This window comes from Nelusetta ayraudi, unplaced genomic scaffold (genome assembly GCF_046127955.1).
Source record: "Nelusetta ayraudi isolate G7.1 ecotype Tasmania unplaced genomic scaffold, CSIRO-AGI_Nayr_v1 ptg000045l, whole genome shotgun sequence".
NCBI lineage: Eukaryota > Metazoa > Chordata > Actinopteri > Tetraodontiformes > Monacanthidae > Nelusetta > Nelusetta ayraudi.
In genome coordinates, this window is record NW_027466095.1 from 3532366 (window position 1) to 3557500 (window position 25135).

At 44.5% G+C, this 25135-nt stretch overlaps 1 protein-coding gene and 1 long non-coding RNA gene across 13 annotated transcripts in view; one reads left to right on the forward strand and one right to left on the reverse strand.

Moving 5' to 3' along the window:
* LOC142894831 (uncharacterized) overlaps positions 1-25135 on the reverse strand; it is a 450316-nt gene that overhangs the window by 251801 nt on the left and 173380 nt on the right. The gene's annotated exons all lie outside the window — the stretch shown is intronic.
* Positions 18925-19341, forward strand: LOC142894853 (uncharacterized). The gene is made up of 2 exons (XR_012928059.1): positions 18925-18980; positions 19159-19341. It is a non-coding gene; the product is annotated as an uncharacterized LOC142894853 (long non-coding RNA).

Genomic DNA, 25135 nt, shown 5'->3' on the forward strand with positions numbered 1-25135 from the left:
CAGTCCACCAGATGGCACACCTCCTCTCTGTATGACTGCTCGTCGTTGTCCTGGATGAGGCCCACCACCGTTGTGTCGTCCGCGAACTTGATTCGTGGGGGACCTCGCGTAGCAGTCATGGGTCATCATGGTGAAGAGGAGTGGACTGAGCACGCAGCCCTGGGGGGATCTGGTGCTCAGCGTGATGACCTCAGAGCAGTTGTTCCCCACTCGCACAGCCTGGGGTCTGCCAGACAGAAAATCCAGCAGCCAGTTACGCAGGGGGGTATTAAAACCAAGGGGTACCAGTTTGCTCACCAGGTGCTTTCCCCTCCAGGTGGTTGAGGGTCAGGTGGAGAGCAGAGGAAATAGCATCCTCTGTGGAGCGCTTAGGGCGATAAGCAAACTGATATGGGTCAAATGTAGGGGGGAGGCTGGAGGTGATGTGTTCCTTTACCAGCCTCTCGAAGCACTTCATTATTATGGGGGTGAGTGCCACGGGGCGGTAGTCGTTAAGGCAGGGAGGTGGTTTCAACCCTTTGCATCGCATTCCTCACAGACGTGAACAGAATGTGGTCTTTGTCCACATTAAAGGGCACCTATGATGCTTTTCCACTTTTCTGAGCTCTAAATACTATATATACTATATAGTTCCGTGGTCATGAGTCGCGAGAGGGAGGGGTGACGCGTGCGGACACGCATTGTCCAGTTAATAGTCCGACTAAGGCGTATACATGGCAGAGAAATTCGAATTCCAATCGCATTATGGGTGTCTCAGTCGGAGTTCTCCGATTCCAATCGAAGTTCTCAAACTCCGATCATAATCGGACTGAGGCAAGAATTAAAATTTCTCTAGTACCATGTAAACGCACTGACTGTTATGCTAATGCCAGCAGACAAAGGCCCTGTTCCCATGTTGTCACTTTAAGGCCCTGTTTGCACTTGGCCACTTGTAACTGTTTTGGGGGGATCGTATCACAAGTATGCATCTTGAAGCATCTGTTCGCACATGGCATTAACATGTATCTCGAGCGTGCCATTTGTGATTGCATTAGTGCATTTCTAACCACTAGGGGCAGTAAAGCACAAAACTATGGCTAGTTTCACCTGAAAATGAATAAGAATCAACTTCCTGTTTGTAAACTATATCAAGTCACTCGTTTTAATTCTACTGCAGCTCGTATGGATCCGAACGAGGAGTAACGACTGGTGGGACAGAGTGGCGATTACTTTATTTTCGGATCAACAGTGGCTGGCAAATTTTCGGATGCAACGTCACACATTTAATCTCATATGTGGGAAACTGCGACCGCTGCTCCACTGACAAAATACGCTAATGCGTAATGAAATTTATTAGCATCCTAATAAAAGAGCCTAACAAAAATGATTTGTTTTCGCTTCTTGTTTGTAACTTTATAATGACAACGCCGGGAGGTGGGGAGCCGACCAAGTACGTACACGGGAGAGGTGAGTGGAGTAGGCGGTCGTTAATGTGGACTGAGCTCGCATTCTGTTCGCACGTCCGTGACGAATGCGATTTTATGCAAAGCGAATACCCAAACCACCTTGGCAAGGTGGTTTGGGTATTCGGATGACAAAACGGATTTGGACTGTTTGCACTTGGCTACTTTGTGTGTTTTTTGCCGATCGGAATACGAAAAACGCATGAAATGACCAAGTGCAAACAGGGCCCAAGTGGTTTTTGTGATCCGATCACCAAAAACCACTTGAAGTGACCAGGTGGAAACAGCCCGAATGCGAATTGTGATCCGATCACTTAAACCACCACAGGGAGGTGGTTTCGACCCTTCGCATCGCATTCCTCATGGACATGTGAACAGAATGTGGTCTTTGTCCACATTAAAGGGCACCTATGATGCTTTTCTGAGCGACTACTAAAGCACCAAGGACCACAACCGTCGGAGTGGAACGATCAGAGAAAATGATGGGGGTTTGTTCAGCCTAATGCGGATGCGATGGAACACCGGTCTGCAGCCAGACCCCTCTCGTCCGGTCGGCAACGGGAGTGAGACGGGCTTGACTTGACCCCTGGTGGACGACGAGAGAATAGTCAGCCACGGCAATATTTGAAAACATGTATGAGGACTGTGAGTGTATTGTGACCTCAAGCAACATTAGTTTTAAGACTACTTGTACACCGCTAACTCCGTGCCCTGCTTGTGTGTTGTGTTTGCTGGCAGCGACTCGCAAGTTTCGCTCCTTATAGCAATTTTCACGCAGCCAGCATGGTAACATGGGTTGTATAGAGCTCTTCCTGCTTTGTGCTTGGTGTGGACTTAAGTTGTGCAGATATTCTTGTCAAGTAATAAACGACTCTGTGACTCAAGTGGTTGTTTCAGCGTACATATTTTAAAATGTCTCGCAAAAATACAAACGGTAAACTGCTGCTAAAGAGTGAAGCCTTCACGATGGTAAGTGTTTAAATTGTGCCAGTTTCCTAAAGTGTGCTGTTTACTCTTCACTCCCGCACCGGCAGACTGAGGAAATGAGGCTCAGCAGCGACGAAGAGTGTGACCAATCACAGCAGAGTGGGCTGGGCGGGAGGCGTACACAGAGGAGGCCGGGGGTGGAGTGAAGTAAAACAGACCGTTTTCATGGGATGCAGGAAATACGAGGAAACAATGCAGCGAGACACACAGATCTATAAAGCTTTTAGTGCAGGTAACCGTGTGTTGCTGCTCTGGAGGGGCCAGAAATCAAATACAAAGGCCCGAACATTTGTATAATAGGTCACCTTTTTTATCACGTGTAATGTTTACTGACTTGATTTTCGCCAGTGCTCTGTGCCATTTATAGTATGTTCCATATTGGTGATTTGTAAAATGACTCAATGGAAGCCAATAATACATTTTGCACATAATGTCGATTCTAATACATTTTTGTTTAATCGATCTTGGTGACCGTGGCTTCCTTTGGAAGACGCAGCGGATGATGCTACAGACTGACGAAGCACAGCCGAGAACAAAGATATGATGAGGCCCATGAATCAACTCTGTCTGTCGTGGAGATATTTATTCTTGATTTTCTCTACTTCATTGCTAAGTGTTTCCAGCTTCTAGTCAGTGAAGTTTTTCTTTTTCATGCTAAGATCGATTGTGGAATGAAAGAAATTCCAATCTGCAAAGTTCATTTCTATAGATATGCATATGTATGTGGAGGTGTTCCGAGGGAGGAGCGGGGCTCACGCTCATGTGCGATCAATTCCACGATGATTGGGATGCTCAAAGGAAATGTGTGTGCGTTTGTGTGTTTGCAACATTTTTGAACATCTGGATTTTTTTTGTACAAACTTAGTTTTCTGGGTTTCAGGATGAAATCCACGTACGTTTTTGTAAATGAAGCCCCAGGTCCTCATTGTCTCCACTACAGTGTCCTCAGTGCAGCTTCACACTCCAGTGTGTTCCAGTCACTGAGTGTCGACACGTCCTGTTGTGACTGACAGTGTTGCTCTGATCTGATGCTCAGTTGTGTGTAAAGTCACTGCAGCTTGGAGCTCCACTGGATCAGAGTTCCTTCACTGGCGTCTGTTGGGACTCCATTGCATCTTTGATCCAACTGCTGTTTTATTGTCTGCTGCCAAATGAAGGAAGGATGTGATGTGTTTGTGTGTTCAATGTGTTGATTGTGTTGATTGACTGTCTGCATGAATCCTTCACACTGATCAAAGCCCCTCATTATGCCACTGTCACATCTTCATCTCCATCCTGGACTCCAGTGGAGCAGCTTCACTCCACTCACCATCCAACACATAGCAGCTGAGTTAGCCCTGTGTTGACAGCCTCCTGCTAAAAGTCACCACTCAGGTGCAGATCCTCAAAGAAGGGCGCGCAGCGGTAAAATGTGGCGCGTTTTTCGGCGAGATTGCAGCTGCAATCTGCGCCACAAATGCGGCACCTGAAACAACCTGCTGAACCTACTGATTTGATTCACCCTGTAACTGAAGCAGCTGTTTATATATCAGCAGGGTGGCTAACACCAAGAGCGTACACACTCACACACTCACACACACACACACACACACACACACACACACACACACACACACACACACACACACACACACTATACGTACCCTAAATGTATCACAGCCTTCCTGCAGTTTCTCACAGCTGGAATCAGTCTCAATTCTCCCTTCATGGTTGTCTTGTACTTCTTCAGGTCCAACTCAAGTTGTCATATGCCAGATGTCACATTATAGGGAACATTAGCGCCACCTACAGTCTGTAAACTTGAAGAAAATCAAAACTTGCTCCTATTCATCCTGTGTTGTGTAGAAAGTCAAAGCAATGTTTGGAGACTTCCTTCAGCTCCACTCTTCAGTAGATTTTATGAAAAGAGTATTCAGGAGCTCCAGTTGGGCAGTAGGGGGCAGCCTAGAGGCGCCTCTGTCAGGCGCTACCTCACCACAGATGTATCCTAATGTCCCAATATTTTCATTTCCTCCCTCTCTTGTATCTTTCTTTTTGTTTCACATTTATTTTGTTTAATACACAAAAGGCATAAAGAAAACAATACAATTTCCAAACAACGAAAACATATACAGTCAATATACAGGCAGAAATGAAAGATCACTTGAGGTCAAGGTCACACAGGTCCGTGGTTGTGATGCTTTTTACTTTCAGAATATTGACTCATTGAAATATGTTTGCGCTCAGTTTTAAAGAAACAAAGAAAGAATGAGTGAAAACATTTACAAAGTCTTGCTAGAAAACAGCAGAGAGGGAGAAGAGCAAAACAAATGATCTGGTTTCCTTCTGATTCATTGACGTCCTTCTGAAAGCTCCACAGAAACATCTGGCAAGGATCAAAACCATGAAATATTTTGAGGGAAACTTCTTTTGTCTAATTGATAATTCAATCATCATTGAAGTTCCGAACACAAAACAACATCTTTTATCTGATTGATTGATTTATGATCATAAACCAGAAATAAAGTCTCATAAAAAAAAACAATATTTTCAGATATTTAAACATACAGGGTAACAAGGCACAGGTGGAAACAATGGGTAATTGGGTCCGATGCACAGGTGGAACATGAGGAGTGGGGCATCCCAGCGGAAAGATTTAGCCAAGGTGAGCTCTCAAAGTTGTTTCATTTATTTCTCCTAGACAACTTTGTGGTCTGTGTGAAAGCAAAATGAGACCTTGGGCTGAGTTCCTGCTGATTCTCTGCCTCCCCCCTCTGGTGAGCAGCTGGTCCTGCAGCCTGACATCAGTCACGTCAGCTCATTGACTGGCACCACCAGTTCACTGCCAGGAAACACTCCCACTGCTGTCTGGATTGTCTTGTTACTTCATTGCTTCAATTCAACAGTTGATCATTGACTTGACATTGTTGTGCAATATAGACTGATGGCACATTTCATGACTTATTGATTGACTATTGTCACATTGAGCCAACAGAATCAAAAGACAAAATTCTCTCACAATATTTACATGCATTCATCTGATTGTTGACAAACGGATCAACAGTCAGAATGTTGATCAGATGGATGAGTTGTTGAAAGGTCAAAGGTCAGGGTGCAAAGGTCCAGAATGGAAACAGACCTCAGCTGTGTTTCCACAGTAATAAAGTTGTCATGTGGACTAATGACACATTATTAATCTGTGGGATGAATGGGCTGCAGAGGAAGAGAAACAACGTGGCACAAACATCCAGCAGCCGTGGAGACAAACATCAGGTGGACAACAGTCATTAGGAGCACAAACAGGAAGTGGTGTCCAGGCCCCGCCCACCCTGTGATTGACAGCCGGAGACACTGGGCAACAAACGTGAAGACAGAAGAAGAATCAAAGGTGAGAATTCAGCTCAGAGTCTCTCTGACGACTTCAGTCACACTTTCATCAACTCAGCTGTAGAACCTGGACCAACATCAAATCCAACATGTAGCGGCTGAGTGAAGGAGGTCTGGACTCTGTGGAGGAGCTCCATGGTTCCAGAGACGCTGTAGAAGGACAGAAGACCTGCTCTGTGGTCCAGGTACATTCCCACTCTGGAGGACTCAGGACCTGAGACATCAGTCCTGATGTTGTTGTGAAGAAACCCATATTCACCTGAGGAACAATATAAACTCCAGGATTTGTCATTTAATCCAAATATACCTCCAATTGACCTTGCTGCTCTGCTGATGCTCCTGTAGGCCACTGCTACACCAACCAACCCTCTCCACTCCACCTCCCAGTAACATCGTCCAGTCAGACCTTCTCTACTCAGGACCTGCTCCCAGTAAGTGAATCTGTCTGGATGATCACAGTAAGACTGAACTTTCTTCATGCCTGTCACCTTTCTGTTCTCCTCAGATAATAACAGATGTTTGTTGACTGTGTTTGGATCCAGAGTGATTTGAGGTGAACATCTGAGGAAGTCCTCTCTGCTCCTGGGTTCTGGTACCTTCAGTAGAACATCAACGTGGCTCACTGTCCATGAGATGTTTGTCTGAGTCTTCATCAGAACTTGCTGTATTTCATCTCTCAGCTTGGTCACAGCTGCTGCCACGTCCTCAAAGTATCTCAGAGGATGGATCTCCAGGCTGGAGGAGTCTGGAGACGCACTGAGTGCTGGCAGTGAGGAGAACCTGTGGACAAACTGGCTGTGGTCCAGTGTGTGTGAGATCTTCTCCAGCTCAGCGTCTCTCCTCTTCAGCTCCTTCATCTCCTGCTCCAGCTTCTTCTCAAGCTCTTTGACTCCACTCACTGCTGCCCCCTGTGTGGATCTGACCTGCTGCTGCACCTCAGAGCGTCTTTTCTCCAGCAGACGGATCATCTGGGTGAGGATCTCCTCGCTGTCCTTCACTGCTTTATCAGCAGAGCCGTTGATGGACTCCACCTCCTTCTGAAGCACCTTCAGGTCTTCCTCTGTGTGCTGGATCTTCTGCTGGATCTTCTGCCTGGTCTCCTCCAGCTCTCTCTGCCTCTCAGTCCTCTCTGCTGCTGCTGCCACTGTGTCGTGACCTTTATGATCATCCACACAGCATAAACCACAGATGATCTTCTGATCGGTGCGGCAGAATATCTTCATCACCTCATCGTGACGAGTGCAGATGTTCTCCTGGAGCTGCTGGCTGGGTTCCACCAACTTGTGTCTCTGTAGGGGAGCAGCATCATGATGAGGCTGGAGGTGAGAGTCACAGTAGGAGGCCTGACAGTCCAGACAGGACTTGAGGGCCTTCAGTTTCCTCCCAGTGCAGACATCACAGGCCACGTCTCCAGCTCCAGCATACTATATTCTAACTATAAACCAGTAATTCAAGAAATGTCAAATTCTTGAGATAGATGGGCTGATTTTCCAATGTCGTTATTGGGGAAAATAAGCACTCTTAAAATGAATGTACTGCCTAAACTATTATATTTATTTTAAAATTGACCTCCGCCACCTCCAAGCAATCCATTTTCTCATCTGAAGACAATTTTCATCAAGTTTTTATGGAACAATAAACGCGCAGGCAGCGCCTATCGTTGCTGTACCTGCCGTATGACAGAGGAGGGCTTCAATGCCCACAGCCATTCTGGTATTACTGCGCTGCGCAACTGAGAACACTGATGTTTCACTTCTCAGAAGAGAACGTGCCACTGTGGAGGGAGATGGAAGGTTATTCACTGAAGCGTCCCTTATCCATTTAGCTTTACTAAGCAGATTTTAAGAAACTCCAAAATAACACTAAGAATCCTATGACTAAAAATATGATCACCGTCTGGCAACTCGTTGAGAAAATATTTCAAAGACGCAGCCTCACTCTCATTATTTAGTCCAATATGGGGAAATTATCTCTTCCCCCCAGGAGGAGGTGAGGGGGGATTTAAAATATGGGCTGAGCAAGGGTTACAAAAAGTAGGAGATCTTTATAATCCTGTTGATAAGCGTCTGATGTCTTTCAATGAAATTGTTGTTAAACACAACCTACCTCGCAGCCAGTTCTTCACATACTTGCCTTGTGTATTCCTATTCTGTCAACACTTGAAAGAATGATGATGAAAGACTGCCAGGGGAGGGGCCTGATTTCTAAAATATATATATCCAGCTGGTGGATCAGTCTTCAGAATCCTCATTAGATAAGCTTGAGTCCTGGAGAGAGGACCTACAGGTTGACCTGTCCACTGAGGAGTGGGAGAAGGCCTGCACCAAAGCACAATCTCACACAGTGAATACCCGGTTGAAATGGCTGCAGTACAACTGGTGAATGCAGTCTTACATGACGCCGGTCAAATTGAATAAATTCAACAGGGCCGTACCAGATGTGTGCATAAAGTGTGATAAAGAAAAGGGCTCGATCTTTCATTGTTTGTGGCAGTGTTCTCAAATTCAGAAATTCTGGGGAGAAGTGAAAGTATGCATGGAGGAGATATTAGGATTACAATTACTTTTAGAAGCCAAGCTTTTTCTTTTGGGTTTTTATCCTCCAAACTGTAACGTAAGAAAGAAGCATGGATTATTTTTAGACATAGGTCTGGTCTTGGCCAAGAGAGTGATTGCACTGGCTTGGAAATATGTGGATATACCGAGGAAGGGCAGATGGTTTTCAGAATGAACAGCAACTCTGCCCTTAGAACAGATGACATATGCAATTAGGGGTAAGATAGCAATGTTGGAGAGTATCTGGGGCCCCTTTGTAAAGTATCTTGCTAAACCCAGGAATGAGCCCTAAATCTTCATTCTGTGTAATATATAGTGAATGATATCAATGTAAAGGTGCTTGTGTATACGTATTCCCCCTTTCTCTCTCCTTTTTATTTCATTCATTTATTTTTTGATAGTTTCACTTTTTATTTAATTCACTTAATTTCTTTGTTTACTGTGGGTATTTTTTGGTTTGTTTCTTTTTTGAGTCTCTTTGTCCTTTTTGTAGCCATGTCTTGGTCGTGAGCTCGGTTTGGTTGTGGGCAAGAGTTTCAAGTTCTTGTTCTATATTGTGTATTACTATGTTTGAAAATAAATAAAGATATTGTTGGAAAAAAAATATATTGTGCTGATGACGACGCTGAAGCCTTCTCCCACAGTTTCAAACGATCCTAGAGGAAACCCTGATGGGTCGTAGAAATGCTAATACAAAAATGAGTAATTAGATATTTTACAGACAAAGAGTTACAGGAATTCACACTGTATCACAAGCTACAGCACACATATTTCCTCCAGAACATGACCCTCAGCCAGGCCACAACTGGACCTATAGTGATTATGTTATGCTATAATATGTTATATATTATGTCAAATATGTATATATCAGGACTGAGCCCAAGCAAAGGCCTGCTCTGTTCAGAGCAGGTCTTCGCCATGGAGAAGACTCGATTGTTTTTTTCGTATGTTTATTATTATTATTTACAAATTAATAGCTTCTTTTTTTCTTTACTCACCGATGAATCACCATATGCAAGTGTGGCGAGGGGGAGGGTCTGGCGGAGGTGGAGACAATTCTGATGATGGTGGGTATAAAGGAAAATGGGGGCGGGGGTTGCCTGACAACGCCACCTGGGGAGTTGCACCCCAGGAAATAGACTATAATAAAATTCCTCGGGCTGTTCAGGTTCGTTACGCTTTGAGATTTGAGAGGACAAGACAGACTTCCAAAGAAACAGCTTTATTCAATCACAATTTAAAATAGTTGTCTCTTTTTTAAACACACCACGGAAAATCTTTTTTTTTTAAAAAAAACAATAAGACCAGGTTTAGCTGCCTAAGTGTAGGCCTGTCATGATAACAAATTTTGCTGGACGGTAATTGTGCTACAAATTATTGCCGATAAACAATATTATTGACCAAATCTTTTCAATCATATATAATGATAATATATGTCATAATAATGCAAGTAAACCATTTCAAAAGCAATAAACTTTCATTTCTCCAGATTAAGAGGTTGCAAATAAGATAAACAAATATAATAAACAAAAGACAACAAAAAGAGTGCGTCCCGTCTCAGTTCATTATGGGACAGCTTTTTTAGTTGCCAAAAACGGGACAATTGCGTATTTGAGCACGGAAATGACGCAAAGTCACAAACACAAATACAAGTTTAAAAAGGTACAAAAAGAGGATTGTGGTGCAAACGCAAAAAAACAAACAAACAAAAAACAACAACAAACAAACAAACACGCTGCAAAGCAAGAAAACACATGCAAAGGAAAAAAGCTGAGGTCATTGGAGGAATTAAGGGAGGAAAATAGGCTTAACATTCCTTTTGAAGGACAGTCACGCCACAATAGAATGTTTGTTTTTGTTTTTCTTTCAGACCAATCAAGTGAAATTGGATCAATGCTCACGGCACACCTGACATCATCTCACTAGTGCACTAGTGTGTCGCAGCACAGTGGTCGAGAAATACTGGTTTAGACTATGATACAGAACATCTCTCAAATATGTCTCCCTTTCTGCCTCCTCTCTGACAGGCATGTCTCCAGACCACAGCCTCACTCTTTTAGATGTGGTCCCCATGTCGAGGTCAACGAGGAGGGAACAGAAGCTGCTGCTGCAACTGCTCTTGTGCTCTTGTGCCCGCGGGCAGTTGGATGTGCCACCGTCCAAACGAGTTCACTGCCGACCACCCCTTTTTGTTGTTCATTCAACACAACGCCTCCAGGAGCATTGTCTTTGCTGGCAGATGCTGCAACCCAGAATGAGATCTGCAGCCCTGTGGGTGATTTTAATTTGTTTGGGTTTTCTTTCTTTTTTTTGTTGGAAGAATCGCACTCTGAATTGCTGCTCAGTATTTCAAATCTAGTTGGACTTTCTTTATTTCTAAACCTTGACTTAACGTCTGAATCACTTCCACATCACTGATGATAACAGTTAACAAGAAACTCTAGCTCATTACAACTGTTAAAATAAAAAAAATAAATTAATAAAAATCAGTGAGTCTCATTTTCTGGCAAACAAGAATAAAGACATGAATTGCCCTGATTGAAAACTCATTTACGGATGCTTGACTTAACAATCTAAATATATATATCTATGTGTGTGTGTGTACACACTTTATTAGCTGAATAATAACTGATAGTGCTTGCTGTCTTAGTCAAACAATTTTAATCACCCTAAATAATTTTGTACTGATAGTTGCACAAAGCAATTTCACTGTTCCCTTGAGATATTAAAGGTACTGAATCCAACCTGAATTATTTACTGGCAAAATAACACAAACAACATTATGAAATGAACACTGTTGTCTTCAGAATGAAATTGAACTTTCTGCTGATTCTCGCCTCTTTGGCCTTTGGATAGGAATTCTGTGCATGGGTTGCCTCTGAATGTCAGTGCACGATTCAGAAACCAAAAACAAAGTATTTGTAAAATAGAAACTTTTTTTGAGGGGACCTTGCAGTCGGACTGAAGGAAAAAGAATATCTACAAGGGTTGCTTTTAAACAATCACATTCTGAATTGCAGCTCTGTTTTTCAAATATAGGAGCAGTTTCTTTATTTCTAAACTTAGACTCTTTGTCTGAATCACTTCCACATCACCGATGTTTACAGTTAACAAAAAACTAGCGTTCATTAGAACGATTAAAATTAAATAGAAAATCGGTTTGTGTCTTTTTCTGGGACACAAGGAATTGAATTGTCCTGACTGAAAAATAATTTACTGATGCTTGACTGAACGATATATGATGATGGACAAATGGAGGTAAGATGAAGAAATTCTTCAGAAATCCAGGTGACATGGAACTATATAAAGTTCATTGCTCTGATAACTCAACAGTTACAAAAGCGGCCGTTTTTCAGAGGCAACACACACAGAGTTCCTATCCAACGGTCCAAACAGGCAAGAATCAGCAGAAAGGTGCATTTGATTCTGTGGCCTTTATTTCATAATTTTGTTTGTATAATTTTGGCAGAAAATAGTTCAGGTTAGATTCAGCTCACTCGCTATTTCAGGCAATGGTGAAAGGACTTTGGTTAGTCCCTCCAGGAAATCAGCACTACTGCTGATTTCAAAGTTCAGTCAGCGGAATATGGGGCGAGGTGCAGAAGATTATATTTTACATGTAGTTTTCATGTCGGCCTCTAGATGTTGCGGTCAGATATGTAGCATATTGCTGTAAGTCACTGTGATTTTAATTTGAAAGTTAACCGGATGGTGTTTGTGACTCATTTTCCATTTGAGAGTCGTATTGGGAGTAACAAAGTAAAAAACGGAGCTTGCACTAAAAAAAACAAGTCGTCCTATTAAGTTATTTATTAACACAAGACATTACATGGTGTCAGAATAAAAACTTAAGAAGACAAGACAAAAATGGCACACTTCAAACCACCTCCGAGCCATTAAAGAGTAACACATTTGTCTTTTTTTTTTTTTTTGGTAACACGTTTGTCTTTTCTTTTTTTTTTTTTTTTTTTTTGCAACACGTTTGTCTTGGCCGATCATGAGAGGAACAAAATAGCTCCATTGAAGCAAAAGTTCCGGGAACACTGTGAACCCAGAAAAAAAGAAAAGAAACAAAATCTGCCCGACATCAGACACATGTTTTTCACCCGTGTACAAGGCCCGTCGGAAACGATAGACACCTACGTGACAAGCCTAAAAAATAAAGCGAAAGACTGTGAATTTGGCGACCTCTGTGACTCACTCATTCGTGACAGAATAGTCTGTGGAATAAAAGATGATCGAGTGAGAGCAAGATTGCTCAGAGAAGCCACCTCACGCTTGTTAAAGCACTTGATGTGTGCCGTGCCAGTGAGCTGACATCCACCCAAATGAAAGCTTTGCATGAAGAAGTTGAGGTGCAGAAAACCAAAGACGTGGCAGCATGAATGAAAACCCTGTGTCCAGTGTAAAGAAAATCAACAGTCAAAGGTTGTGGCTACAGGCACAACCTGAGAAAACGCCCTGCCCATGGACAAACATGCAAGAAATGTGAAAAGAAAAATCATTTTGCAAAGATGTGCGGGGCAAGCAGCAAGAAGAAATCACAAAAGGTGCGTGCTGTGGAATGTAATCAGGAATATACTGACAATGATGAAGAAATGTCCATTGGGACAATGAAGACGAACGATATTGCAGCTGTTAAAAAAGGCAAAGAGTGACAATGACAGATGGACTGAAGAGCTGATAAATGAAAAGAAAGTTAGATTTCGGATTGACACCGGCGCTGACTGCAATGTTATATCAGCCAGACATTTCAGGCTTTGAAGCTTGACAATGAGCTTCGTGCATCTCGCTGCAGATTAGTGGCGTACTCAGGCCACAAGATGCAGCCACTATGCAAAACATCACTCACATGCCAGTACAAGGGACAAGCACACCAGATTGACTTCGAAATAGTAGAGAAAGACGCTCCAGCTATTGTAGGGAATAGCTGGAGCTAAAATAGAAACAAGTACAAAGCTAAAAATGGTGAAGAGACTGTACAGCATGGAAAAACAGATTCCATCCCTAAAGAATATGAGCATCTCTTCACAGGACTTGGATGCTTACCAGGAGAACACACCATAAAACTGGACCCAGAAGTGAAACCAGTGATACATGCACCCAGGAGGTTCCCAGTTGCTCTCCGAGACAGAGAGATTGATCAGCTTCATAAGATGGAGCGATCAAGGGTCATAGCAAAACAGTTGGAACCAACTCAATGGGTAAATAGCATGGTAACTGTTGTCACTCCACAGAAGATCAGAATTTGTATGGATCCCAAGGATCTGAATACAGCAATAAGAAGAGAACATTATCCACTTCTCACTGTGGAGGAGGTGGTATCACGCATGCCGAACACAAATTATTTCTCTGTGCTGGACGTGAATCAAGGGTTTTATCAAATAAAACTAGATGAAGAGAGCTCCAAGCTATGCACTTTCAACACGCCCATTGGAAGGTACCGCTTCAAATGCCCTCCCTTTGGGATTTCATCTGCCAGCAAAGTGTTTCAAAGAGCGGTAGCCCAGATGATCGAGGGGTTGAATGGGGTGGTCAACATCATTGGTGATCTGCTTGTTTGGGGGTGACTCTGGGGTGAATCTACTAAAAAGAGCAAATGAAAATGGCCTAAGATTCAATAAAGCCAAATGTAAGTTCAGAACGACAGAGGTTCTGAACTTACATTATGCAGATGCCAACACCAGATGACAAACAAGCTTTAATGCGCTTTATGGGTATGGTGCAATATCTGGCTCAATTTATTCCAAATCTGTCGGAGATCTCTGCTCCACTAAGCAAGTTGCTGCAGGGAGATACAGAATGGCACTGGGAGGAGTCACAGCAGAGAAGCTATGGCTGTGTTTCAATTCAGGGTCTGCATCCTTCGAAGCATGCATTTGAAAGGAGGTTGCGTCATAGCAATGTGCGAAGGCTTGTCCCAATTCCCAAAAGTCCGAAGGACGCTCCAAATGTGTACTCGGAATGCGCCCTACTTTTAGCCGATGCCAAGGATACACCGCTACTATCCTTCGCGTCCTTCGGTATCCCAGGATGCTTTGCAGCAGCAAGTAAAGTCGTGGGATCCTGGGAAGTCAGCTGAAATTAGCGGCATGTACTGGCAAAGACACTTTGTATAAATTAAAGTATTAAATTTCACATAAACATTCAGTTTTTAACATAGGGTTTTTACTTATTTGAACATCCAACTGTTCAAATAGCGAACCAATGGTTAGCTTGATGCTATAAAAACGTCGCTTCCGGGGTTGGCCAGCAGGAGGGAACAGCGGTGACGCAACCAGGAAATACGCCGAAGGCTAGACCGTCCCGTGTGGTTACCGGGAAGGCGGGTTTTGGTTTGTCCTTCTCTGCCGGGTCCTGGGAGAACGCTTCCTTCAGACGGAGGATGCTTCGTTCGAAGGATGCAGACCCTGAATTGAGACACAGCCTTTGAGTCGTGGAAAAAGCTGATCACAGAGGCTCCCACACTGAAGTATTATGATGTCAGCAAGGCTGTGTCGCTGTCTGTAGGTGCCAGCTCGGAGGGCATCGAGCTATGATATGACAAGATACACCTTATTTCCATCTGTTTGCACAAGCACTGTCGAAGCTATGGCTTCTCCCCCCCACCTCTCCCCGGTCTCCCCTCTCTCTCCACCCGTCTTTTCTTGCTCACACTGCCAGATGCTTAGTTTTACCTCGCCCTCAATGACTGAGTCAGGGATCTGTATAAAGCGTAGTACTATGTTAGCTCTTGAGGCCAGACTGAGACTGGAGCGGAGCGATCAAGTGCTCGCGTAGTGTGGTGAATTCTTCTGGTGGATTCAGGTGATGTAGATGTTGAAGGAGTCTTCACTGACACAGACTTAGTTGTATATAAAAACTGGTTTATTTGCAAAGAAGTCAAAAGTCAGACAGGCACCATGGAAAGCCTGGGGATGTCTCTGGGCCAGATGTGAGCAACTCCGATGATCCTTTGTTCACATCACCTCTTATACCCCCAGCAACCAGGGAGGAAGATGCTGGCAGTGGAGGAGAATGTATACATTCCATAGTTGCACCCCCAATGGCCATCTGGTTTCAATTTGGTGGACGTTGGCAACAACAAGACCATATATGGACCCTGACGTCCTTAGGGAAGGAGTGCAGCAGCGGGTTCACTGCTGAGTTCACATCAGGCCATACACATAAGTTCAAATGATGTCATATGCATAGATTCAGATACTACAGTAGCGTCGGAGGTTCCCATTCCCTCTAGCTCCCCACCCTCAGTGGCTCCCGAGCAGCCGGGAAAGGGCGGCTGGGTGACTATCAGGAGGAAGCATAGCTCCAGAAAGTTTGTCGGACACCGCCGCTACTCTCAGCACCAGGCCTACTCCACCCATGTCTCTAACAAGTTTGCCCCACTCAGTAGCACGCCGGCTGACATAGACACTCTGGTAATTGGCTCATCTATAGTGAGGCATGTTAACCTAGAACAGCCATCGGCCACAGTGAAGTGCATCCCCGGGGCCAGGACAGGCGATATTAAAGGGCATTTAAAGTTAATGGCCAAAGATAAACAGAGATTTAGGCGGATTATAATCCACTCTGGTTTCAATGATACGCGCCTAAAATCGTCTGAGGTCACTAAATTAAATATAACATTGTTGTGCGCATTTGCTCGGACCATGTCAGACAAAGTAGTTTTCTCTGGCCCCTTCCCAAACATTAGCAGTGATGAGATGTTTAGCCGCATGTCATCTTTTCACCGCTGGCTGTCAGGGTGGTGTCCCAATAACTCTGTGGGCTTTGTAGATGACTGGAAGCCTTTCTGAGGCAACGGTGGTCTCTGTGTGTCTGTGGCCAGTGATGACCACGACGCCGGGAGCTGGAGAGTGCAGTCCTGGTAGTCTTGGCACCACCACTTCAACTTTACCACCAGGATCAGGACGAGGACCGGATTTAACGGCGGATCATGGACCATTATGGACTCTTGCCCTCCCAAACATCAACAAACGCATTCTCTACATGGACAGCAAACACAGACCAACATATTCTACGTGGACAGCAAACACACCCTACATGGACAGCGGCTGTACCACCCCACCACTCAACATTTGGGCCTATCTAGATTCTATAATGTTTTGATGTATATGTTAGAAAAATATCCACTTATATACATATTTGAATTATTTATTCTTATATATCTGCATCTACTGTTTATTGTGAGAGCTTTAACCCTGCAACTCACTCTGGCTACTTCTATCTCTCTCTCTGTCTCTCTCTCTAAATGTTTTTGTATTTCCTTCTCACCCCAGTTGGTCATAGGCAGATGACGGCCCTCTGGAGTCTGGATCTGCTCTTGGTTTCTTCCCACAGGGGAGTTTTTCCTGGCCACTGTCGCACTTTGCTTGCTCTCTGGGCTCAGTGGGTTCCATTCTCTCTGATTGTACAAAGCGCTTTGAGACGTTTCTGAATGCGATTTAGTGCTGTACAAATAAAAGTTGATTGATCGGTTGATTGATTGATGGCTCAACACCAGCCTCTCAAAGGACTTCGTGACCACAGATGTCACGGCGACGGGTCTGTAGTCATTTAATCCTTTGATGGCGCTCGTCTCAGCTCCAGGGAACGGTTGGAGATCCATGTTAAGGTGGGAGCCAGTTGTTTATCGCAGGCCTTCGGCAGGAGGGGGACACACCGTCTGGTCCTGGTGCCTTCCTAACCTAAGAGCAACATGGTTATTTAGAAGAATACACTGTACAACAACACAAGGCGATTCTGGCAAAAACCAATAACGATTTAGATAAGTTGATGGAAGCAAAACAATCCTTTACTCACAAAGCACATCTACTACCAAACAAAAGTCCAAAAGTCAACTAAACAACTCACCACTTGGCATTTATAAAAGAAAGCTAAATGCTAAACACAAAACAGAGAACACAGGGAAAAACACATGCGCTGTAGCTCATGAAGCAAACGTATCGAAACACTGTGCCGAGGCACGGTTTGGTCACATGACTAGTGACGTTCGAAGCAGTTGAGTGACGTTCAAAGCTGTTGAGTGACGTTAGATTACGTAGATATATAGTTAGATAGACAGATAGACAGATGTTATATAGACACATAGATATATTATATAGATATATATAGACAACACACATATATATATAGATATATATATACATATATATATATATATATATATATATATATATACATGTATTGTTAGGAAGGGGGTTGTAGTTCTTTTTCTTCCCTTCCCTTCTTTTCTGTATATTTGTTTTGTGACTGGTTTCCGGGGGAGGAGGAGGTGTGGCTCAGTTGTGGGTGTGGTATATCATGGAGGCGTACGCACCAGGGTTATCAATGGATGCAATCAGACTCAGGTGCAAATAGTGAAACCGCGCTGCCGAACTAGATCCTACGACCCACACGACTACTGACTTTCCCTGTTAACCCGTCCTGGATCTATTTTTAATAAAAAATCTGAACCTCAACACCAGACGGAGCTCGTCGCTCGCCGGGGCAGCGACTCGTAGTCCACCTCAGCCACCTTGCGACACCGGTAAGCTGACCCCCTCACTCAGTTTTCTCCTGGTGAACCAGTTTTCGTTTCTGCTCCTGAAGTTTGCTGACGACACCACCCTGGTCGGCCTCATCTCCAAGGTGGACGAGTCAGACTACAGGAGGGAGATCGAGCGGCTGCGGAGGTGGTGCAACCACAACAACTTGGAGCTAAATACACGAAAGACAGTGGAGATGGTGGTGGACTTCCGGAGGACCGCAGCCCCACCCCCTCCCATCATGCTGGAAGGCACCCAGGTGAAGGCCGTAGAGTCCTACAGGTTCCTGGGTATAACCATCTCCCAGGACCTAAAGTGGGAACGTAACATCACGGCCCTCCTGAAAAAGGCCCAGCAGAGGCTGTTCTTCCTTCGGCAGCTGAGGAAATTCAGACTGTCGAGGGATATGATGACCCAGTTCTACACGGCCATCATCGAGTCCATCATCACCCACTCCATCATCACCTGGTTCCCCGCTGCAGCTGCTAAGGATCTTGTCAAGCTGCGACGGGTGATTCGCTCTGCAGAGAGGGTGATTGGCCGTCCCCTGCCCTCCCTAAAGTCCCTGCACGACTCCAGGGCACTGAGGAGGGCGAGGAAGATCATGGCCGACCCCTCCCACCCTGGTCACGGACTCCTCACCTTGCTCCCCTCTGGGAGAAGGATGCGGCTGCTGAAGGCCACTACAACTCGCCATAAACTGAGCTTCTTCCCCTCAGCCGCCAGGCTGCTCAATGACTCTGGCTTCCCTCCCTCTGCCCCTCCAGTGACACCAGTGACACCAGCACTCACCACCAGCAGTACATAAATACCTTGCACTAACTAATCCCAACATGCACTTTATCTATATATATATATATATATATATATATATATATATATATTATTATATATATGGTCTTTGTTTACTTCCGCATTGCACTGTGTTGTATGTTTGTTAGTTGATATATATGTGAAAAGAACTGAAATGCACACATGCATTGCCAAAACAAATTCCTATGTGTTTACACAATGGCAAATAAAGAAATCTGAAATCTGAAATCTGATCTGATGGTACTCCTCTGACCAATCAGCAGCATGAAAACACAGGAGAATGCATCAAGGTACAGTATGTAATGCGTAACCAGAGACATAATTATAGTACAATCCAAATGGTGTAGTTGGGTTATTGTATAGATGATGCTGAAGGGTTTACTCACTTGGAACATCATACTACACTGGAAATCAAGTTCACAACACAGTTTATGCATTCAGAAAATATGTATTTTCCTGTCATTTCAGCTGCTGGCTGCATTTTAAGTAGCGACTGAGGAGCTGTCAGAGGAAAGAAGGGTCTCTGGCTCCAAAGCCATCCCCCTCTACCGTGTGTTGCGACACACAACTGAAGCGCTCCAAACGGAACTCACAACCCCCATGGCACAAGACTTAGTGCATAATTTAGTGAGATGCTTGGGGGACAGATTACAGTACAAAGAAAGGCAGAGCTCATTGGCTGTTGCTACACTCCTGGATTCGCGTTATAAGACCTTTGGTTTTTCAAGTCCGAGAGTGGCATCCGGTGTGAAGGAGCGTTTAGTGTCCGAATGCACAAAAATAATTAACATTAACATTGCCCAGCCAATTCAGCAGCTGCCGCCACCAGCACCACCTCAGCCTCAGCAACCACCATCAGCAGCATCACAGCCTCATCCTCCACCACAGCCTCATCCACCACCATCAGCAGCATCACAGCCTCATCCTCCACCATCAGCAGCATCACAGCCTCATCCTCCACCACCACCACCAGTTTCCACAGGCATTTATTTTTTTTCGCTTTTTTATTAATTATCAATGATTAATGAAATATCTGGTGATGATAATCTTAAATATTTTTCAGGAGTTGACCTGTGGAGACTGCTGGATGATGATGCCAACCGAGCAGGCAAACACAAAGCGCCACAGCAAATGCTATCGTGGAAGTAAATCGATACCTCGCCGATCAGCTTCTTGAAAGAACCGAAGATCCCTTAAGATACTGGGCGAACCACCAAATGGCCTACCCAAATCTATACAAAGTGGCAAAACACTTCCTTAGTACCCCAGCCTCATCAGTTCCATGTGAACAAGTTTTTTCAAAGGCTGGGGAAATTGTTTCCAAAAGAAGAAACCGTTTAAGCACAAAAACTGTTGGAAATTGTTATTTCTAAATAAAAATACATAAGTCACACAAGCAGACCCTATAGCCCATTTTCTAGCACCCTCTGCCCTGTTTTCAAGCACACCATCTTCACCCATGCAGCTATTAACCTCTTTCAATGAACTCCAAAACATACTTTGTCAAAATCCATAATATAACTTGAATTTCATGTAAAAGTTACAGTCTGTATTTGAGGAGTGGCAGAGTAGACGAGAGAGGGAGAAGTGCGAAACTTTGAGAGTTTTTTCACTGTTTTTGTTCCTTTTTTCCATCTTTTTTTTCGATATATATGTGCGTTACTCTTTCATTTTATCAATTCGTGTTAGTTTTGTAAGTAGATCGTGTTTTTTGTGTTGGTGGTTGGGTGGAGGACTGCCGTAGCCGGTAGACAGCATGCCGGTAGCGGAAAGACCGGCTACCGAGTTCGAGCGTCTCACTCGCCGGCACGCCATCAAACTGGTGCCAGCAGTTGAGTTTTCGGTGGAGCAGCCAGGACTGGCCGTTGGAAAGGTGGTGGGATATAGCAGCGTTAAGTCTGCATCCCGAATGAATGGAGCGATCGTTATCTTCCTTGACGACACCGACAAGGTAAGCAAGGTGGTCGAGAGCGGTGTTGTGATCGGTGACACCTTCACTCCCGTTGTTGCCCTCGTGAGCCCCGCGAAGAAGGTACTGATCTCCAATGCTCCACCGTTCATTAAAAACGAGGTACTGGCCAAAGAGCTGTCGCGATTTGGTCAACTCGTTTCACCAATAAAAGTGAATTGAACCTATCCTGTACTTTTAAAATCGATAATTTCCCGTACATGGTTTTTGTCACGACTGAACACATGAAATATTTTGAGTGCGGTGCCGAGGGGCACTTGGTTCGCTCCTGCCCGGAGTGGAAGGCATCCGCCTCAGGCGGGACCCCCCCTCCTGAGGTGGCGGCGGCGGCGGCCGAGGTGGTGTCGGCGCCCATAGGTTCGTCGGCTCTGGAAGAGCTCAGATCGACCCGGTGATGGCGGTGACTGGGGTCACCAAGGCGTCCCCAATATCTGTGCCTCCCCCTGATAAGGGACACCCCCCCCTGTCACTGTCTGAAAACGAAAAAAGAAAATGAAGAAAGAAAACAATAAAGCAACTGTAGACACTGTAGACATGTCGGAGTTTGACGACGAAGCAATGTCCGATGATGATGATGAAATTATGAAATTGTCACAAAAGAGAAAATTAACTGAACTTGTGAAAGAAAAAGCAAAAAATAGAAAAACAGCCACAAGTGTTGAGAGTGACTTTGTTTTAACTCAAGATGATAACGATGCACTTTACTCGGTTGTACTGTTGAAAAAATTCCTCGAAGACACAAAAGGGGTAAGGCTAACAGCGGTATGGGAGCACTTCTCGGACCTCAGGCGGTTTATCAACTCCGCCAAAACCCCTCACGAGAAAGTTTGGAGAAGTGCTCACCGACCAAGAAATATACCGACTAAGAAAGTACATTGGAAAAGCCAGAGAAGAGTTAAATAAGGGGGAAATTGATGTTTAATTTACTTTTATTGTTCTTTTTGTCACTGGTGTGCTGTTTTACTGAGTTTTTATTTATTTCTCCATTCATGTGTGATTTTAACATGGGGAGTTTAAACATGAATGGAGCCCGGGCTGATTTTAAAAGAGCTGTTCTTTTTAAATTGATGGAGGTAAAAAGATTACATGTGGTGTTTCTTCAAGAAACACACAGCACTGACGACAAGGTCAGTGACTGGAAGAGAGATTTTAAAGGGGAGGTGATTTTGAGCCATAATTCCAGTGTCAGTGGTGGGGTTGGGATTTTATTGGCTCAGAATTTTTTACCGGCTTCTTTTAGTGTTGAGAAAATTCTTCCAGGGTTTTTACTAAAGGTTATAGCTTTTTATTAAAATGTAAAATTAGTGTTTTTAAATGTCTATGCTCCAACCAGAGGGTTGGAGAGCCTTACATTAAAAAAAAAAAAAAAAAAAGCTAGATGATGTTCTTAAAACCTGTCATGATCATTTTATGTTTTTAGGCGGCGATTTTAATTGCATTGAAAATCCCGCTCTAGACAGAAATCATCCTTAGCCACAACCTGGGTCGTCTCAAAGGCTCCGACAGCTCATTAAAGATCACGAGCTGTCTGACCTGTGGAGAGTTTTTAATCAAAACAAACGATACTATAGAATTTTTTTTTTATCCCTCGTCAGACTTGATCGTTTTTACTGTTTTAATCACCTTTTAAATATTTTTAAAGGGTGTTTAATCAAGCCTGGTGGTTTTAGCAATCATTGTATTCCATTTTTGTTCAGAACATTCGTTTAAGTAGCGCCTATTGGCATTTTAATACAGCTCTTTTAAATGACCAGGCTTTTAAAACTGCTTTTAAGTTTTTTTGGTTATCCCACAGAGAGAGCAGACCCAATTTCCCCACCATCCAACAATGGTGGGATTTTGGGAAAACTCAGACCCAACAACTTTGCCAGAGTTTCACTCGCTTTGTCACAGGTGAGTTAACCCGGACTGTAAGAGATCTGGAGAGACAGGTAGAGGAGTTACAGTCTTTAGCAGCTTCTACAGGAAATCAAGGGCATTTAGACTCCCTCAAGTCCAAACAATCCGCGTTAGCCAACATGCTCTGGGTTTCTGCGCAGGGGGCGCTGGTCAGGTCGCGTTTCATAAACATCTCGTAGATGAATGCTCCCTCTCAGTTTTTCTTTGGGCTAGAGAAGAAAAATGGACAAAGGAAGATCATTCATTCTTTACGCACGGGTAGCTGTTCTGAAATTTCGGATTCTTCTGGGATTAGGAAATATGATGCCAGTTTCTACAGAGACCTCTAGAAGAGTGAGTGGTCAAGTAATCCGGACGCGCACAGCAACTTCCTCAGCGGTCTCCCTCAGGTGAGCCAGGAGCAAAGCCCCCAGTTGGCAGCACCGTTGAAGCTCGAGGAGCTGGAAGCTGCCCTGGGGAGCCTGCAGTGTGGAAAAGCTCTTGGCATTGACGGCCTTCCTGTGGACTTTTACAAGTCCTTCTGGCCGGTCATCGGACCGGATCTGCTTCTCATGATCAACGACAGCATCAAAAAGGGAAAACTCCCGGTGAGCTGTAGGAGGGCCGTCATCACCTTACTGCCAAAGAAGGGAGACCTGCAGGACATCAGGAACTGGAGGTCGGTGTCCTTGCTGTGCACGGATTACAAAATCCTGTTCAAAGCTCTGGCCCTTAGGCTGCGAGAGGTGATGTCGTCCATCATCCACCCTGACCAGACCTACTGTGTGCATCAGTGACAATGTCACTTTAATTCGGGATTTTTTGGACCTCTCCAGTTCATTGGCTCTTGAGACTGGTCTTATTTCCATAGACCAGGAAAAGGCTTTTGACAGGGTTGAACACCAGTACCTGTGGCAGACCATGGGTGTCTTTGGATTCAATCCTGACTTTATAGCCATGATCCGGGTGCTCTATTGTGGCATTGAGAGTGTTCTCAAGGTCAATGGTGGTCTGAGTGCCCCCTTTGACGTTCAGAGGGGGGTGAGGCAGGGCTGCTCTCTCTCCGGGATGCTGTATTCTCTGTCCATAGAGCCTCTGCTCCACAAATTAAGGGAGAGTTTAAGTGCCGTGTGTCTCCCTCAGTGTTGCGTGTCTTTTAAACTGATGATTTGGTGGTTTTAATCAACTCACAAAATGACATCAGTGTTTTAGAATTTTTTTTTTAACAAAGTTTGGTTTTATTTCTTCTTCGCGAGTGAACTTCGCGAGTGACAAAGGCTCCTGACTGGCCCCAAGGATGTTCTGTGGAGACCATTAGCCCGGTGCATCCTGCAGCGTTTAAATTTTTTTGGCCTGGATCTTAGTTTGTTTTTAATGGACACGACTCGCATGAGCACAGCTTCTCTGCCTTGTTTTTATCGGAGTGTTTTTAACGTTTGGAACCTCCTGAGGAAGCAGAGGGCAGAGCAGGCCGACTCTTTGTACTGGCTCTTGCGGGAGCCTGTCCTTCAGGGAACCCTGCTGGACTACCTAGCTGGGGGGGAGTGACTCTATCCAAGGCCCTCCGAGCTGCAGGGATCATGACGCTGGGCAAGGTGGTGGAGCTGACCAGTCCTGGCTTAGAAGATCCCGCCCCTTTGGCTTCTACGCTGGGACTAAAATCCGAGAGGGTCGTCAAGCAGCTGCTGGACCACTGGAGAAGAAGGCTGTCCGGACACGAGCACTCCCTCCTCAGCTTGCATGGCAGAGGTTCCCTGACCCCCAACCCAGAGGACAGCTTCCCCCATGTCGGCCTGCTCCCAGACTTGGACGACTGCAGCGGCCCTCTGCTGGAAGCCTGTCCAGCAGTTCCCTTGGAGGTCGCAACGGGAAAGAAACTTTATCAAATAATGATCAAAACTTTGCACAAAGACAAACTAAATGGATGTTGGGATACACCGTGGAGGAAATACCTGAACTATGGAAATAAGCCTGCGTGGAGAACTCTCTACAAAGCCCCAGTGACGAAAATGCATGGAGCTATTCAGTGGCGCGTCCTCCACGTCATCGTAGCCATGAACGCTTTCATCAGCGTGATAAACCCAGCGGTGGAGGACACCTGTCCCTTCTGTGGACAGAGAGAGACTGTTTTTCATTGCTTTTATCAGTGTGAGCATCTGTTGTCTGTGTTTAGTTTTTTAGATAGAGTTTTTATCTGATGCCAGGAGGTTTTTAACAAACACTCTTTTATCTTTGGTTTTAACTACAGTCGCCAGAGCAAGAGGAAAGGCCAGGTTTTAAACTTTATTTTAAGCCAGGCTAAGCTGGGGGTGTGGTTGAGCCGTAAAAGGAAGATAGTTGATGGGGCAGAGGTCGATCCCTCTGTCATTTGTAAGAAACTAAGCCAGTCCAGGCTACGCATTGACTTTATGTTTTACAGGAGGGCAGGGGACTTAGATCTTTTCTGTGAAATGTGGACTTTTAACAGTGCATTGTGTGCGGTGACAGAGGGGGAATTATTTTTTAGTGATGTGCTTGTGTAAAAAAACAACAAGAAAATTATTTATTTATTTATATATTTATTTATTTAGTTAGTTTGATTGATTAATGGAATTGAGA